The sequence below is a fragment of the Scyliorhinus torazame genome, chromosome 15, assembly GCF_047496885.1.
Source record: "Scyliorhinus torazame isolate Kashiwa2021f chromosome 15, sScyTor2.1, whole genome shotgun sequence".
Lineage (NCBI taxonomy): Eukaryota > Metazoa > Chordata > Chondrichthyes > Carcharhiniformes > Scyliorhinidae > Scyliorhinus > Scyliorhinus torazame.
The window spans coordinates 13,396,084-13,414,814 of record NC_092721.1 but is presented as its reverse complement, the minus strand read 5'-3'; the positions used below and the strand labels follow the sequence as shown (position 1 = coordinate 13,414,814).

The window sequence follows — 18,731 nt, the reverse complement described above, 5'->3', positions numbered from 1 at the left end:
AGTATTGTCCTCTTCTGCGCCGTGCAGCAGAACACCATTGATGGGGGCAAATTAGAGAATCTGATTCTTCCTAATCACCCTGACTAATAGAAGCAATGGCTTGTCATTCTCCTCTTCCCATCTGCCTGATCAGTTGGCTTGTACTTTAATCAGGCATGAGACCCGATGTCCTGGACATGTGAGATGAGGCTTTCTCCTCGGAGTCACAAAGTTCCACTCCTCAAGGTGGGAGGCACAGAAACCGAGGCTGGAAGCCAGGTGCAATAGTGAAGGGACGCCGCCCTGTTGGAGGTACCGCCGTTGGGAGATGTTAAACTGAGGCCCCATCTATCTGCTCGGGTGGATGTAAAAGATCCTAATGGCACTATTTCAATGAAGGACAGGGGAGCTATACTTATAGCCAATGCCTATCCCTCACCAAAAACAACATCTGATCACTGGAAGTTTGCTGTAAACTCATTTCACATTTCTAACATTGCAACAGTGACTGCACTTAAAAGTACTTAACTGGCTGCAAAGTACGTGGAGATGTGGAGCAATCATGAACATAAGAATATAGAGACTAGGAGCATGGGTAGACCACTTGGTCCATTAAGCTGTCTCTGCCATTCAATAAAATCATGGCTTCAACTCCATTCCCCCATTCGCTCTCCATTCGGGTGGTACGGTAGCACTCTGATTAGCACTGTTACTTCACAGCTCCAGGGTCCCAGGTTCAATCCTCGACTTGGGTCACTGTCAGTGCGGAGTCTGCACATTCTCCTCGTGTCTGCGTGGGTTTCCTCCGGGTGCTCCGGTTTCCTCCCACAGTCCAAAGATGTGCAGCTGAGGTGGGTTGGCCATGCTAAGTTGCCCTTAGTGTCCAGAAACGGTTTGGTGGGGTGACTGGGTTACGGGGATAGGGTGGAGGTGTGGGCTTAAGTAGGAAGCTCTTTCCAGAAAGAGGCTTAGCTGTGGGGTAGTTCCTCTGGCAGCCTTTCTGCTTTGTTCATGCCGTTCTGCATTTGGAGGCCCCCAGAACACATGGAACCTTCTATGACCACTTGATACCAAAGTATGGACGTGTATAACAAAATTATTATTTAATTTTGTAAGTTTCCTTTGTTTTGTGCATTAGCTCAATATGAGTTGTGCCCCTCTTCAAAAAGGGACCCTTCTGTGGCCGTCTCCTTATTCGGGAAGGACAACACCGGTACAACTTTTGATTTTTTTAAATTTGATTTATTATTGTCACAGGTATTAGTATACAGTGAAAAGTATTGTTTCTTGCATGCTATACAGACAATGCATACCGTACATAGGGAAGGAAGGAGAGACTGCAGAATATAATGTTACAGTTATAGCAAGGTGTAGAGAAAAGATCAACTTAATACGAGGTAGGTCCATTCAAAAGTCTGATGGGAAGAAGCTGTTCTTGAGTCGGTTGGTACGTGACCTCAAACTTTGGTATCTTTTTCCTGACGGAAGAAGGTGGAAGAGAGTATGACTGACTTGCCGATATAGATTTGTGCAAACCTAGCTCTCTTCTCAATCTATTAGCATCAAATTTGTACCAGTCCAAGTTGTGAGTGCAGTGCATACACAAAGATCAAAGCCCCACCCATGACTACCAACTGTCCTGGCTTGATACAATTCACACTTCTTTAACCTGGGGTTACCCCATCTCTGGATCTGTAAAGATTTAATCACCTGCTAATGCTCACATTCCAAGCATTGTTTGGCATCTTTGAATTTGTCTACATATGTGTTTCTGGAACATACCTCGTCATTCACCTGAGGAAGGAGCAGCGCTCCGAAAGCTAGTGACATCGAAACAAACCTATTGGACTTTAACCTGGTGTTGTAAGACTTCGTACTGTGCTCACCCCAGTCCAACGCCGGCATCTCCACATCATGGCTACTTAACATCGTAATTGGACAGAAACAAATCTGTTCTGTTACCTAAAGATATGGCGCCATGCTATGAATGGCTGATTGCACTTCTGCCTCTAGAAAAGCTGAGGAGATACAAATGCTTCACCAACATTAGGAAATGAAGGGGAATGGGAATAGTGCAGGTCGAGGGTTATCTATGATCTCATTGAATACTGGATGAGGTTCAAGGGGCTGAATGGTCTATTCCTGCTTCTATTGTTTTATGTTCGTAGGAAGGTCGGCGTTCCTCCCTGCCAACGATTATGCATTGAGCACAGTTCTGACAATTACTGGATTACGCTGCTGGCAATAACCTGGTGCTCAAAGTTTGCAATACAAGCTCTCATTTTGTTTGAAGCAGAACAGGTCAAGGAGACGTGTCTCCTCAATACTCAGGCAATGTGTTGTCCCAGCGTCATCAGCTGAAAACTATTCATTCAAAGCGTGCAAACTTTTGTTCAAGGACTCCAACTGGAGCTTAATCAACTTAAAGAAAAGGAGCAGGTGGAAGTTTTAAAAACACAAATCATAATGGCTCCAAGCTCCAGGGTATGGAACCTGAGCAGTACCCCAAAGACCCCCTCCCCAACTCCAAACATATTCCAGGTAAGGGTTTCATGGCAATTGCGTGCAAAGTTCAAACTTCCGTTGGGAAACTGTCCTGCAATGGGAATCATTCAAATGTATGATGTGAATTTTAAACTTCAGATAGTCTGACTGCCTTACAGCAATAGTTACCCAGAAAAGGTTAGAATTAAAACCATTTCTAGCCCCTGAGTAACGATATCACTAATGCTCCCTCCGACCCCGTATAGAACTCCCTCTACTCCTCATCTCCTGCCCAAACCACAGGACGCCAAGCCCCATCCAACCGCCTGATCCCCATCCACCCGACCACAACCCCCCCCCCCCCCCCCCCACAGACCACCCAAACCCCATGCTCCCACAGACCATCCGAAACCTCACACTGGCCATCCGATCCCTGCCCACCCAACTACCCCACCCCCCAAACTGACCATCCGACCCCCATCAGCCTGACTACTCCCCCCCTCCCCCACTAACCACCTGACCCCCTGCCCATCAGCACGACTCCCACTCCTCGGCCACTGCACCCAGCACCCCACTGACCACCTGACCCCACCCCCCCCCCCGGCTCAGCACCGAAACACCCGACCACCCGAAATGTAAACTTTACCTGACCTTCAAACATACCTGGTTTATGGCAGGTAGTGCTGTAAAAAAAAAGGTTGTGGCTTCCTTACCTCCCATTCTCCTCGACACAAGGCCCCAGGAACCGGTTGTATCAGGCTGCCTTCGCCCCGCCTGAGCCGGGTGAGAAAGGAGCTGCTGGATTGTAAAGTAGGAAATCGGGAGTGGAACGTCAATCTGACTCCTGATCGCCACTCCGAGGGTCTTTGGCCCATTATTACTCTGCTTGTTCACTGGACACTGTGGTACTTACTGTACCGACCAGTCTCCTGCAAGCCCCAAATGTACTGATGGGGTACAGAATCTGCTGTGTGGCATTCTGGGCTCTGGGCAAAATGTTATTCTTGACAGTAAAATCATAGGGAATGCAGGCAGAGGAAGAATAACAGGGGGTGACAATTATGGGACCCAAAATTCATGCAGTTCTCAATAGGTAGCACTGATGGCGATGATCATGGGTTCAAGTCCCGCTCCAGAGAGTCGAATGGTCCATGGAGGAGAAATCCAGTCAGAAAACACAAAGTGCAGTATTTTTCCCCATAGGGAGAAATGATGTTCCTCTACCTTCCCGCCCTCACGTTATGTTCGTGTAGCCTTTTCCTGGGTCATGAAAGTCCAGAGCGAAAAATATATGTGAGGACACAGCAGGGTCGCTGAAAATAGTTTTTCCTAACGCACACCATTTTCCTTTCCGACAAACTTTTAGTAAGCATCTGAAAAAGCATTCAGAAAATTAATTTGAGCGTTACCACTTCTGCCAGGTGGGTAAGAGTGCGGGCGTGAAGTGGAGCAACTTCCTTCCAGCACCTTGCTCAACTTTCGAAACTTCAAAGCCTGAAGGGATTCTCTGCCAGGGTCAGGAGGGAACGCATGGAGGAGACTCAGCCGGACACAGCCAGCACAACTGCTGAACTGCCATCAACAGGTCTCCAGGCTCAGAGCCTTCAACAGTTCGGTGCCCCCTTTACAAAGGTTGTCATTTCTGTGGCATCAAACCACCTGCGATAATTTGAGGAGCCGCATCAACAGGCTGAAATGCCTCGCTCTCTACGTGTATGGGTCTAAGGACAGGAGGAACCAAGGTGCAAGTTCCTGCAAGAAGGAGGTGTCAAACGATGATGCAGTGCCCACTCAATAGTGTATGCTGGAACTTACCGGAACACGATTGAGAGGCAATGTCAAAGCAGTCTGTGTCTGTCCCAAGAGGTGGTTCCTAAGCTTCATGTCCTTCCGCAGACCTCTTACTAAGGCGATGCCAGAGGCATCCACTCCCCATGCCATTGACAATGACCGTGACTCTCAGTTTTCTCTCCAGCACATCGTTCTAAAGCTCTGAGCTGACTTCTGTGAGGTTTCACAGTCAGCAGCACGCTGCATCCATCAGCTCACCAATGCCCTTGTTTGCCAGGATTTGGAATTTTAGCTCACTCAACAGAGATACTGCACCACAGACACAGAGGCCTTTGTTGGAGACTTCCCCCAATGCAGGGGGGGTGGGTACCCGGAGGGTGGGGCGTAGAGTGGTAACATTGGCTGAGAACAGCGAACACGCAATGCAGGTTAATTTGATGAAAAGTATGCGGTCAATGGTCCAGCTCCCGCAGCCAATATCAAACTTCCATTGCAAGGCTCACAGATTGTTAACTGTTGTGCCATTTACTGCGCTCTCATTGGACAAAAGACGGTGAGCACCTGCCTCCACCCTCGACCTCTTCCATCCCTGAACACAAGGCCACACCTAATCTCGATTTGAAAACTGTGCACGCGACCCGCCCATCACTTCAAGACATGAAAGTCCCAGGCAAAGTCAGCCATGTGTTTTTGAAGTCACAGAAAGGTATGCCTTACGCCTGGGTGATCCCAAAGGCAAAGTCTGTATTGTTGGAGGCGATGTCATTCAGACGGGATATTAAACTGAAATTCTATCTGCTCTCTTGAGGCGAATGTAAAAGATCCCATGTAAGTATTTTAAAGAAGAGCAGACGAGTTCTCACTGGCTTCCTGATCGATATTTAATCCTCATCAATATTTGTCCCTCAATTAACATGATAAAACCGGTTACCCAGTCATTATCACGTTTGTGGGAGCTTGTGTGCGCAAAATTGGCGGTTGCATTTCCTACTTTACAACAGTGACTGCACTTCAAAAGTACTTCATTGGTTGTAAAGTGTTCTGGTGAATCTTAAATGTATTCAGCGATTCAGTGCCCCAAACTGTGTGCAGTGCTCCAGATGGGGTCTAACTAATGATCTGTACAATCGCAGCATCGTTTCATCATTTCTGTATCCCAGCTCCTCGAGATAGAGGTCAACAATCCATTATCCATTTTGATTGTGTTCTGTACCTGACGGGATTGGGTATGAGCCCGCTCCTTAGTACATCACTCGCTTCCAAAACACTCGCACTGATACAGAAACAAAATGCTGCACTGTTACCTCTGCATCAGAAATATTTATATCTATCATCTGTTTGCTGGGCGCAGGTTTTGAAAAATAACTATGCGTGGAATTTCTGCTTCTCACTCCCATTTCAGCAACTTTCAGCTGTGATTTAACTAATAGCATTGTTGCCTTTGAGTCAAAGAACAAAGAACAAAGTACAGTACAGCACAGGAACAGGCCCTTCGGCCCTCCAAGCCTGCGCCAACCACAATGCCTATCTAGACTAAGACCTTCTGTACGTCCGGGGTCCATATCCCTCTATTCCCATCCTATTCGTATATTTGCCAAGATGCCTCTTAAACGCCGCTATCGTACCTGTTTCCACCATTTGCCCCGGCAATGAGTTCCAGGCACCCACCATCCACGGTGTAAAAAATGTGCCTCGCACATCTCCTCTAATTTTTGCCCCTTGCACCTTAAACCTATGTCCCCTTGTAATTGACTATCCACTCTGTCTATGCCACTCATAATTTTGTAGACTTCTATCAGATCGCCCCTCAACCTCCGTCATTCCAGTGAAAACAAACCAAATTTATCCAACCTCTCCTCATAGGTAATACCATCCAGACCCGGCAACATCCTGATAAACCCCTTCTGTACCATCTCCAAAGCCTCCACATCCTTCTGATAGTGTGGTAACCAGAATTGTATGCAATATTCCAAGTGTGGCCGAATTAAGGTTCTATACAGCTGCAGCATGACTTGCCAATTTTTACACTAATGCCCTGACTATTGAAGCCAAGCATGCCGTATGCTTTCTTGACTACCTTCTCCACCTGCGTTGCCATTTTCAGTGACCTGTGGACCTGTACACCCAGATCCCTCTGCCTGTCAATACACCTGAGGGTTCTGCCATTTGCTATATACTTCCCACCTACAGGAAGTCTTACAACACCAGGTTGCAGTCCAACAGGTTTATTTGGAATCGCTATCTTTCGGAGCGCAGCTCCTTCATCAGGTGAGCTCTTTCATGATGAAGGAGCTACGCTCCGAAAGCTAGTGATTCCAAATAAACTTGTTGGACTTTAACCTGGTGTTCTAAGACTTCTTACTGTGCCCACGCCAATCCAACGCCGGCATCTCCACACCACGGTGTTTATGGTTTCCATGAGCCAATCCCCACCCTGGGACATTATCGTAAAAGTAAAGAACTGTAAGGATTAAAGTTATGTCTAAATCAACCACTAGATGTAGAACTATATAAGGCATCGATGCTAAGTCTTGGGGGTGAGAGGTTGAGGAGTAAGCTAGAGGACAGACTGAAGGAAAGATAGTGTCAGTGAAAGCAGATCATAGTTATTGTATTAGTGTAGGGATTAGTAGTAGATGAGTGTAGATTGTATGTTTATTATCAACTGCTTGATATATAGGAGTAAGTGTCGAATCCAATTAAGTAGTGTTAATAAATCTGTAGCTTTGTTCAATATAAAAGCTATTGGTGGTCTTTGTGAACACTGCGCCAACCATCCTAGAATTAGCAACACAAAGAACACTTCTCACCTCTCTTCATCTCACCCCATCGATGTACCCGTCTATTCCATTCTCCCTCATGTGTTTATCCAGCTTCCCCTTAAATGCATCTTTGCTGTTCACTTCAATCACTACAAGTCATAGCGAGTTCCATATTCCTCAGCGGAAGAAGATTCTCCTAAATTCCCAATTGGATTTAGATTTTAATTCATGGCTTTACCAGTCTGATAGTGAAATTTCCCCATTATTATAACTGTGTTGGTGCTTTCCAACACCTAGTTTTGTTTTCATTTTTTAGCCAGTGTACGTTAAAAGCATCCACACTGTTTATCTCAAGTTCTCCATACGGTACATTCACATTCAAAGTGCTATCTTAACATATACTTTATTAAAGCTACAAAAAAAAATTCTGTTCCAAGTATAATTCTGAAATGCTGTGCTTCACTGACCACTAATATACACCTGTCTCTTAATGAACCGCTTTTATTCACTCACCCGTAATTAGCATTCCAATTCCATCCCAGCATCCTAATAATATAAGCCATGTTGTTCCCTGCCTCCTTTTTCTCCGGACAGTGTGCATCTAATGTCTTCTGTACCTGTACGTATAGCAGCCTTTGTCTGTCACTAATAAACCCCTTTGTTACTACTGGAAGCCTCCAGAGTGTTTCTCCAGCCACCCACTGGCGAGGTGGAATCTGCGATCGCAGTTAGCAGTGTTTTGTGATCTGTGGTGGAATAAAGGGGCAATTGGAAAAAAGAAGGAAAGACCGCCAGAGTCGAGAACCGTCAAAACATGAGTGAAAATGGTCATTGTCTGGAAACTAGATCCATTCGACCAAACGCTGAATATCGGAGCCAGTACATCGAACGGCTCCGCTATTTCTTCCCCGCGGATGAGATCACACGAGAGGACAAGCAGAAGGTGATACTTCTGATAAACTTATATTTTGATAAGGAACCTCACATCCCCGCAGGCACCTGACCCAAAGACCTTTGACTGGATAGTCAAGTTGCTCAAGGAACATTTTAATCCCAGGCCCTCGATCTCCCTCGGTATAAATTCAATTCCGCTGTCATGAGGCCCCGAAGAGTCCATCTCAGCCTCCATCGATAGGCTTTGCCAGCTCACTGAGCGTTGCGAGTTCGGGACCGCGCTTAGCGACATGCTACTTGACTGTTTAGTTTGTGGAATCCATAATCTAAATATCCAAAAGAAACTCATGGCTGAAAGTACCATGATGTTGGAAAAAGTGATTTGAGGCGATGGACTGCGCCTCAAAAGGCACTACTGAGTTCCAAGGCGTGGCTGAAGGGGAGATCAGTTAAGTACGGGCCAGTATGGCTGCGCAGGTGCGCGGCAGGAGCAATAGGTACAGCAGAGAACCAGACACGGCCCTCGGGACTGGACCGGAGTCAAGGGACGATAAAGAACAGGTGACCAAACTAAGACAGTGGAGATGTCAGTGGAGTCAGTGGACAGTGCAGAGGAGATTTACCAGGATGTTGCCTGGTATGGAGGGAAAATCTTATGAGGAAAGGCTGATGGACTTGAGGTTGTTTTCGTTAGAGAGAAGAAGGTTAAGAGGAGACTTAATAGAGGCATACAAAATGATAAGGGGGTTAGATAGGGTGGACAGTGAGAGCCTTCTCCCGCGGATGGAAATGGCTAGCATGAGGGGACATAGCTTTAAACTGAGGGGTAATAGATATAGGACAGAGGTCAGAGGTAGGTTCTTTACTCAAAGAGTGGTGAAGCCGTGGAATGCCCTACCTGCAACAGTAGTGAACTCGCCAACATTGAGGGCATTTAAAAGTTTATTGGATAAACATATGGATGATAATGGCATAGTGTAGGTTAGATGGCTTTGGTTTCGGTGCAACATCGTGGCCCGAAGGGCCTGTACTGCGCTGTATCGTTCTATGTTCTATGTTCTATGAACTGCTATCATTGTTGGGGGAGGAACATCCCTTAGAGTCTTGCCACAGTCACAAGTTCATGTGCTTCAGATGTGATTGTGGAGACCGTATTCAAGGATGTTGCCACGCAAGGCAGAGTGCGCCAATGCAATAATAAACCAACAGCAACATTCTCCAACACTCACTGGCAAAGTGATGGCCCATTTGCATGGCCTGAATTGTGGAATAAATAGTGTCCCCAACAGAAACGTGAATCGCTCGCTATTCAGTATCGAGGGGAACGTCTCCCAAACAGAGAATACGGCCCATTGGCTCCCCCAGCATAGTGCTTCTCGGCAGTGCGGCGTCTGCTAGGGGCATGATTCTATACTCCCGCTGCATCTCAATGGAAGTTCCCATTGAAGCCACCCCACGCTGTCGGGAAACCCACAGGCTGCCGATGGAAAAAGTGAATCTCAACGGCCGGAGAATTCTGACCATTGTCTCACCATTGTAGGCTCCTGTATCCAAACTGAAAACCCTATCTCTGTATACTCTCAGGCACGTTGCTGAGAGAGATACCCAAACCTTTACTGTATCCAGTTTGTTAAAGTCGTGCTAAAATGTATTTAAAAGGCAATCTGGAGATTGGTAACATTCTCTGGTGGTTTGCTCCTTCAGGAAGAGTTGGATCAGTTCTTCAGACACATTTGAGTGTCTGTGGGGCCTGTCTTTCTCAACCTGAAGCGAGAATGATCATCCGAGGACCTTGCCTGATGCAAAATCGTCCAAACATCGGGCGAGGATTATCACCTACTTTAAAGTGCTTCATAATGACGTTATAAAATGAAGTATGACACCAAGCCACATAAGGAGATATTAGGTCGGATGAACAAATTCTTGGTCAGTCAGGTTGTTTCAAAGTATGTCTTCAGGGAAAGGGAGGTGGAGTGGTGGAGGGTGGGAATTCCAGGGCTTCGGGTCCAGATAACTGACATGGAAACCAAGCGTGGACAAATTAAAATCGGGGAACGCTCAAGGAACCAAAATTAGAGGCATGCAGGTATCTCAGAGGGTGGTGGGCGGGAGGAGATTATAGAGATAGGGAATGGGCAAGGTCAGGGTGGGACTGGAAAACAAGGATGAAAATTTTGGAATTAAGGTGTTGCTTGACTGGATGTCAGCGTAGATCGGAGAGCACAGGGGGTGATAGGGGAATTGAACTTGGAGCGAGTTACGATAACAGTAACAAATGTTTTGATCAGCTCAGTTTACGGAGGGTAGAAGAATGTGGGAGACCATCCGGGGGTTTGGTGCAATAGTTAAGTCGAGAGATAACAAAGGCATGAACGAGAGTGAGTCGTTCTAGTCATTGTATTTCAACAGTTACCCAGCAGACGTTCTCCTGTTATTTTACCGTAGTTACAGTCGGCATCTTTGTGCTAACAATTTATTCTGTATCTGATTACTTAGCTTTAAAAAAAAGAGTGTCCTATTATTGATAGCATATTATGTCCCTGTCACTGAATACATGCTTGGCAATTTGTACTTTTCAATGTTTGAGATTTTTGAACCTCATTAATTCAACCATTTCCAAACTCAATCCTAAAGATTTCTTGAGGATTTGTGACTTTCGGCTCTTGGGCATTCCTGCACATGGAGTTCGAGAAGATTAGGAACATTTTATGAATAATTCAGCAAAGCATACGATATGATATTCCCTTGTTATCCTATTAGAGCAAAGCGAAGCCCCTAGAAATTCAGATATCTCGGCGCCTTGATCCTTTCAAAGCCTACATCTTTGAATGTGATTATTTCAATAAAGTTCAAAAAAACAGTGTCGTTCCAGTCTAAATTTATTATTCCAATCCACAATTTGGGGGTTAGAGTTGGGATTTGCAGCTGAAATGATAATTCATCAAACCGCTACCTTAATTACAATCATAAGTAGTGCCAAATACAGATACCAGGATTCCTAACACATAACCCAAGAAGAAAATGTAGGTGTTACCGCCAGATGACACAAATTGCCGTCACCACACACATACCCCTATTTCACTGAAATTTTAATGAAGCTTTTTTTTTTTTTTTTTTTTTTTTAACGCATCTCATGGGTGAACAGTTTAGCAATTACCAACTGTTTCCAATGGCTGTTTGGATGGGATGACAGCAACGAGAGACACGACTGACAATGTCGAGAGGATTGTCACGACACGTCGGCATTGATGGTTTGTCAGCTCTTGCACAGCAAGGAACAGCAGGCAAATGGTTGGAATCAAAGTAACTCAGCCAAAAACAATGCAGAGACTATTCTCTCTGGGTGGTCTAAGCTGTAATGAATTTTAAACCGAATAAGCTAATATTGATAATGTTCCATTCAATGTGCTGTCAGGGTTAAGGAAAAAAACATCTGGAGGGTATTGAGTGGTCAAGCATCTCGAACAACCGCAGGGGCTAGGCATCGCCACCCTGGTAATGACGTTTCAATTTAATTCGTCAAGTTTCTTTCCGATGTTTTGTTTCAGTCACGCGCCCCACCCCCTCCCAAACCCTCTCATTGTTGCTGAATTTATTGATTTTCCCCTTTATTCAGAAGAATGTGAAGCCGGACAGCATGGAGGACAGCCTCGAGGCCGACATTTTCATTTGACTTTGAAGGTTTCCTTTGAAGTTTCGATTTTGTGTTCCGACGCCCCACCAGGGACAGTCACCCACCTCTCACTTATTTCTTTATTTTTCATTATTTTTAAAATTAAAACAATTTAAAACTCGACGTGTAATAAGATTTTATAAAACTGGACTGAGGGTGATGGTGGCGTATTGAAAATGTCACTGGACTTGTAATCCGGCGGAGCAGACTGGATTGGCCGAGTGGCCTAATTCTGCCTCTATGTCTTATGGGGGCATGTTCTCCACTACGCTTCCTGAAGTCGATGACAATCTCCTTCGTTTTGTTGACATTGAGGGAGAGATTATTGTCGATTAATGCTGGATTTTGCTGATATCTATTCACGAAAATATCCCCTAATGTTTGTTGTACTGACTGGCTGTTATCTTTGGAAGGGAGCACTCTCTACCTTCTCCCAGCTCCAGGCTAACTTCTTGTTTCAAATAGACAATAAGCCAAAGTCAAAGACAGCTCTGAAGGAGAGTCATACCGAATTGAAAGGTTTCTCTCTCCACACATGCTGACGTTTTTCCAGCATTTCCTGTTTTTATTTATTGGACTTGGGAGGGGATTCCCCGTCGCGGGTCCGCCCCAGTACAGCCGCTAGCAAGGACGGAGAATTTGGCCCTCGGCCAGATCTCCCATTCACTGCAGCGGGACAGGGGAATCCCGCTGCCTCGAGCGGACGGAGAATCTCGCCCTTGACCTCTGTCCCTCCTCCGTCCTTCTTGCCGGTATTGGCTATTTGACCCCGCTGCCCTCCCTGGGTGTGGAGTCCCCTGTCAGCTCCATTACCTGCATCAGCTAAGCCTCTTTCTGCTGTCCCCATTTTGGGTTAAGGTGTAAATTTCACAACCGGTAGGAGGTAACCCATTGTCCCAATTGAAAGGGCATGAGAAATTCAGAAGAGCGTGAATCACTTAATTTAGGTCCGGCTGTTATATTCAAATGCATTTTTCCCAGCGGGTTGTCCATCAGTCATCTTGTAAACTTAGGGAAATGTAATATGCTTTGATTTGCAGTGGTTCATATAGGTCAAGCCTTCATTACATCCTTTTGCAATTCTAATTATTTAACAAAACCCATACCTCTTTCAGTACAGAGAAAGCTCATGGACCAACGTGTCGTTTCAGAATTCAGCATCGAAGAATCCCAAATTCTAACAAATGCCGAAGCCTGTTCTGTTCTTCTGGCTGGCCGGTGTGAATGATGCACAGAAGAACATCTAGTTCTTGACGAGTTAAAGTGTTTTATCATAACACAAATGGGTGGTAAAAATAACTATAATAAAGATATTACAACCTACTAATACTAATAAATTATCCTAGAGTTATCACAAGTACGGTAATCCACTAATACGACTAACTCCAAAATCCTGGAGGTACTGAGTCACATGGTACACTTGCACTGCCATCTACTGGTCGGAGGTCATTTCCATCATTGGACACAAGATAGATTATGCATATCATTACAAAGCCAAATCTCAATTCTGCTAGAAGTGCGAAGGTCTTATGTCACCAGCCAATAATGACGCACCTGTATCCGGTCAGAATGATACTGGAATGGGAAGATAAGGGGAGGATGATTCTCTGCTCTGTTCCCTCAGCAGGATAATTGTCAAGCCAGCATTGAGGACTTGTGTTGTCTTGCACTTGATTGGAGATAGTCAGCTCTCTGATGCTCAATCACTTTCGTTCACGTCACAGAGTTTACACGTAACTGACCGGAGGCCCAATTTACTCTTGATGAGGGATAGGACTTAAACAAACACTAAAAGAGAAATCATCAGACTGAATTTTAACAGTCCTCTAAAAACAGGCTGGGAAGTGTATGTGCTCATAAAATGGTGAGGGCCCTTCATTTTCACACCATTGTGCCATCTTGCGAGCAGTGAAGAAGGTGGCAGATGGTCCGTCAGGCAACTGGTCCACTAAAGTGGTCAATTAAAGGCCTCTGCCACCTAAAGTTGGCGGGTGGACTGTCTGCCAGTTAGGGAAACCACCAGGTTAATCCTGACGGCCTCCCCATCTGGCTCAAGGTGGTTCCTCCTAATCGGGCACTCTGTGGCCCACAATGTCACCACCCCTCCCACCCCTCCTGGCAGCAATCTCCATCCCCATGGCAACTGGGCTGCCTTCCCTCACCAACCACCACCATCCTTACTGAGGACCGACCTGACCCCCCATAGACCACTCACCTCTTTAAGGAGGGTGGCCTCCTTCCATTGAACACCCTCTTTTTCAAGATGCAGTCCCAGTAGTGACCAACACCTCCGGCAATGACGCTGAGCTGCTATTCGATTGGCCGCCGTTCCTGTGGGTGGATTTAATAGTGTCAGCCATCACAGTGGAAACTGATTACTTTCCCGGGCCCTCTTATAGTGGCTCCACAGACGGCCTCCCCTCTGATCTGTTGTTGGGACCCTTCCTACAAGAACAAGCATTATCGGATTGCTGTTTATGGGATCTTGCAGTCTGGATATTGGTAGCCGTGTTTCCATATTGCAACAGCGATTGCACTTTTTAAAGTCCTCATTTGATTGTGAAGCAACTTCAGGATCTCAAGTTGTGAAAGACGCTTTTGAAATGCACGTGTTGCCCTCTGTCACTTTTACATTTCTACTTTATGCTAGAAACACTCTGTCCTTGGGCATTTTATGAAATCAATCTCCTCCCAAAGAAGCTGACCTATTGGGGAAGTGGAAAGTGAAAGACAACACTGCCCCACCCATTCCATTGGCATTAATGCAAATGGATGGAAAATTATCAGGACCAGGAATGCAAACGCTTAGCGGGAATGCAGTTCTATAAAATCACCAATAATATTCCGGCATCCCAATTCATCAAACTTCTCAAAACGAGTCCGGACTCTTCTGAAACTCACTGACAACTTTTCCTGTGTAAAATATTCCCGGTAAATAGAGGGTCGGCTTAGAGACGTTGGTTCCACTTGTGATGTGAACTAAAATTACGGGTCATAAGTATACGACGGTCACTAATGAATCCAATGAGGAATTTGGGAGAAGTTTCTTCATCCAGAGAGTGGTGGGAATTTGGATTTCACTATCACATGATGTTTCTGAGCCAAATGGCATGGGTGAGTTTAAGGGGAAGCTAAATATCCACATAAGGGAGAAAGGAACAGCAATGTATATACGGATATGGTGCCTTTTGTTACATTCTTTTTCTCTTCAACGTAAACCCACCGATCATACACAAGGATTGGTGAAACAATAATGTGAGTTATTTATTTCAAGATAAGTCTATACACACATTGTGTTCATTGGGAGGGTGTCAGGCACATGTCTAACCTGGACCACTGCTGACTGCAGACTGACTACAAGTCTTGTCCTGCTGAGGTAGTAGTGATTGACAGGAGTTTAAGATAAGGCTCCTTGAAGGTATATGTCATTGTACCACAACACCTCTAACATAATTAAACATCCCATGGCCCTCCATGGGAGCAAAGTATGTTGCCAAAACACATAAGGAGATATAGATGATCAAAAGCTTGCTTCATAGGTAGGCTTTAAGAAATGTCTTAAAGGAGGCAAGTGAGGTTAGAGACACAAAGAGGTGAAGGGGGGGTATTCCAGAGCTTGGGGCCTAGGCAACGGTGGAGCAATTATAGTTGGGAGTGCACAGGAGGCAGAAATTAGAGAAGCAACCTCTGAGGGTTGTGGGGCTGGAGGAGGTGACAGAGATAGGGAGAGGGAGGTCAGGGAGAGGGAGGTCAGGGAGGGATCGGACAAGAATTATGAGAATTTTGAAATTAAGAAATTTTGTTTGCGTGGGAGCCGGCGTAGGCTAGTGAGCAGAGGGGTGATAGAGGAACAGGATTTGAAGGATATATGGAGTGGGATGAATGAGGGTGGAAGGAGTCTTGTGTGGAACAGAAGCATTGAAATGGGCCAGTTGGGCTGAATGGCCTCTTTCTACACTGGAAAGTTCTGTGTGATTCTGATTTGTTTTGCAATGTAGGCCCGGACCCATGGAAAAGTGATGTGAGGAGATTGCTCAACTTTGTTTTATGTAGAATTCTCACAATCAGCATTGATTCAACTAATCCAAGTGGGATTAAACCCAGGACATGGAAGTGCACAAGGTAGTCTCCTGCTTAAACCAAGAATGTAAATGGAGTAGGCGGTTGTACTGATAGGGTTAAAAGAATAGTGTGGGAGGAGTCTCATATGAAACATAAACACCAGCACAGATCAATTTGGGCTGAATAGCCATTTCTGTTGTGAAACGATGGCCGGAATTTTCTGGCCCTGTCTAGTGGTGTCCACCACTGGGGATTCAGAGGCCCACCAGGAGTCCATTGACTTTCAACAGGACTGGACGATCTCAGCACTAGGGGAGTGGGGGGGGGGGGGGCAGAAAAATGCAACCCTATGTAATTCTATGTGATATATTACATTGAAAATGAAAGCTGTATTAGTTTGTACCATACGTTCCAGGGAGCCTTTTTAACATTGAAACTTTGTTGGGATGTTGCTTTAGTCTGTTGCTTGCCATGATTTCTTGGCACATTGAATGCTAACAGGGAATAGTTGAAGGGATTCCCACTAAAAGTTGAGCAAGAACTGTTGTGGGCCGATTGTTAGATCAAGTGGCATCATCTATGTATTGCCCACGCTATCAACGTGCCCTGCTGCATTGCGTATACACACAAAAGCAATCCACCTCAATTGGCCCAAGCACCCTTCATCGGGAGGCCATGACCTCGGCAGAGAGACAGTACCTGAGTTACTGCTCCAACATTGGTGCTGCAATGTCAGTGGCAGGAGTCAATCTTTTCCTAAACTTGCTTTCCTGGATTGCAAGATCAACTCTAACCGCTGAATTATGCATACATTTCTCAATAACAATTCCTTTTAGTTACTACCACTCTGCATGTTCCTTTAAGCGACCCCTCTCTGGAAGCTGATTTTAACATAAGAAGGGTGATTGTCAATTCTTACAATATGATGGGATCCTAATAAGTCAAAATGGTATTCTGTGTATCATGTAAACATAAATCCCTTCCTGACCCTGAAAAAAATTAAATAGCGTCTTTGTAAATCTGAGAGCTCAGAAATCTCCGATATCGTCAGCAGGGTTTGGCAATGCTTGGTATCGTAAGTAAAATGGTGATGGGAGACAGATTCCTTATGCAGGAGGGGACACAGATGCTACACGAGCCAAGGAAAAGCTATTTGACCTTGGTAAGGCAGCAGTGCATGGCCCTCATCAAAGATATTCTCTCTGGCATCTGCCACATGCTCAACAACGAGCAGGAATTCCCATGCCTGGCCGTCACCACACTTTGAGAGGTGGTGAAGGTAACTGCAATTAATTTTTATGCTCCAGACTGCTTCACGGCACCCTTAGAGGGATTATATTGGCATCGCACAGTCCACAATGTCAAATTTCCGATGGTAAGTGATGGATATTCCTCTCCTAAAGGGAGAAAGCTTCATCCATTTTTCAAGAGCGTCTTGTTGTCCCTGAGGTCGCTCTTGCTTGTTGCAGTTATGAATCTTCGACAGGTGTGAGGTATGGGACTCTGCACCACATATTCAAGAGTGGACACCATTGCATAAGCCACAATTAAATGACTGACCTTCACAGAAAGTGGTTCAAGCTCAATAAACATGTAATAAGAAAAAAATGGATCACTTGCGAGCAATGGCAAGGGATAAGACATAACACAATCTGCATTGAAAGACCAGGGTGATAGATGTGACAGCACCACTGACCTGCTTCCTATGCTTCAGGCCATTTGCACTCACAGGCAGGTAAAACGACTTCTGCTATTTCTCCAGACTGATTTGTCAGTTCGGTTTTGTGCCATTACAGGCACGACATTGTGAAGGGCGCCAAAGTCCTTCCTGAGACAAACCTCTACGGGATGCACAGGACAGACAATCTGACCCAAAACAGTGCACCTGACTGTCTGTTAATTTGTGCAGCACGGGCTGATTCCAACCTCCGACAAGCCAACAGTGAGGACTGCTTGTATCACAGCAACTGCAAAGGTGAAGAGTGGGATGTATTTCAGAACTTTGGCCTTCCATTCCTACTGATTATAACTAATGATGCAATCAGCCCTTTTGGTAGAAATTGAAAGGGAACCCATTATCCTCAGAGTTATAAAAAAAATGGAATGTTGGCATTTATAGCAAAAGGAATTGAGTATAAAGGTAAGGAAGTGTTGCAACTATACAAGGCATTGGTGAGACTGCACCTGGAGTATTGTGCACAGTTTTGGTCCCCTTATTTGGGGAAAGATGTAGTGGCATTGGAGGCAGTTCAGAGGAGGTTCACTAGATTGATTCCAGAGGTGAGGGGTTTGTCGTATGAGGAGAGATTGAACAGTTTAGGCCGATACTCTGCAGAGTTTAGAAAAATGAGGGTCCCCCCTCAACCTCCGACATTCTAATGAAAATAATCCTAATCTTCTCAACCTCTCTTCATAGCTAGCACCCTCCATACCAGGCAACATCCTGGTGAACCTCCTCTGCACCTTCTCCAAAGCATCCACATCCTTCTGGTAATGTGGCGACCAGAACTGTACGCAGTATTCCAAATGTGGCCGAACCAAAGTCTTATACAACTGTAACATGACCTGTCAACTCTTGTACTCAATACCCTGTCCGATGAAGGAAAGCATGCTGTATGCCTTCTTGACCACTCTATCGACCTGCGCAGCCACCTTCAGGGTACAATGGACCTGAACACCCAGATCTCTCTGTACATCAATTTTCCCCAGGAGTTTTTCATTTACCGTCCCAGGTCCCAGGTTCGAAGTAAATGTTTTGCAAGATCTATTGGCAGAACACATCATCTGCAAATCAATGATTTTCTCACTTTATCACCTTAATCACCACACCAGCAGTCATGCTGTTGTATGCAGCTTAGCCCAGGTTGTGATAACATTATTGCATATAAATATAAAATGTAGCAATTTCTTCCATTCATCACCCTGATACCAGGTTCCCAACACAACTGCTCTATGCAGAGAGAGGAGTCAGGAGGAGGTTCCATGGATGATAGCAGAAACATTTTAGGGACATCCTTAAAGCGTCACTGAAGCGGTAAAACTCAAGGCAAAAACGTGAAAGCCCACAGCCCCAAACAACTCATCTA

At 45.4% G+C, this 18,731-nt stretch overlaps 2 long non-coding RNA genes across 2 annotated transcripts in view; one reads left to right on the top strand and one right to left on the bottom strand.

The window, feature by feature from the left end:
• Window positions 1–18,731, top strand: part of LOC140391359 (uncharacterized) — a 119,681-nt gene that overhangs the window by 93,585 nt on the left and 7,365 nt on the right. The window lies entirely within an intron of this gene.
• LOC140391360 (uncharacterized) overlaps window positions 1,246–18,731 on the bottom strand; it is a 147,135-nt gene continuing 129,649 nt past the window's right edge. Inside the window, exons 2-3 of the long non-coding RNA XR_011935004.1 lie at window positions 13,799–13,914; window positions 1,246–1,457 (exon numbers count right to left, since the gene is read on the bottom strand). This is a non-coding gene — a long non-coding RNA (uncharacterized lncRNA). The remainder of the gene's footprint in view (window positions 1,458–13,798; window positions 13,915–18,731) is intronic.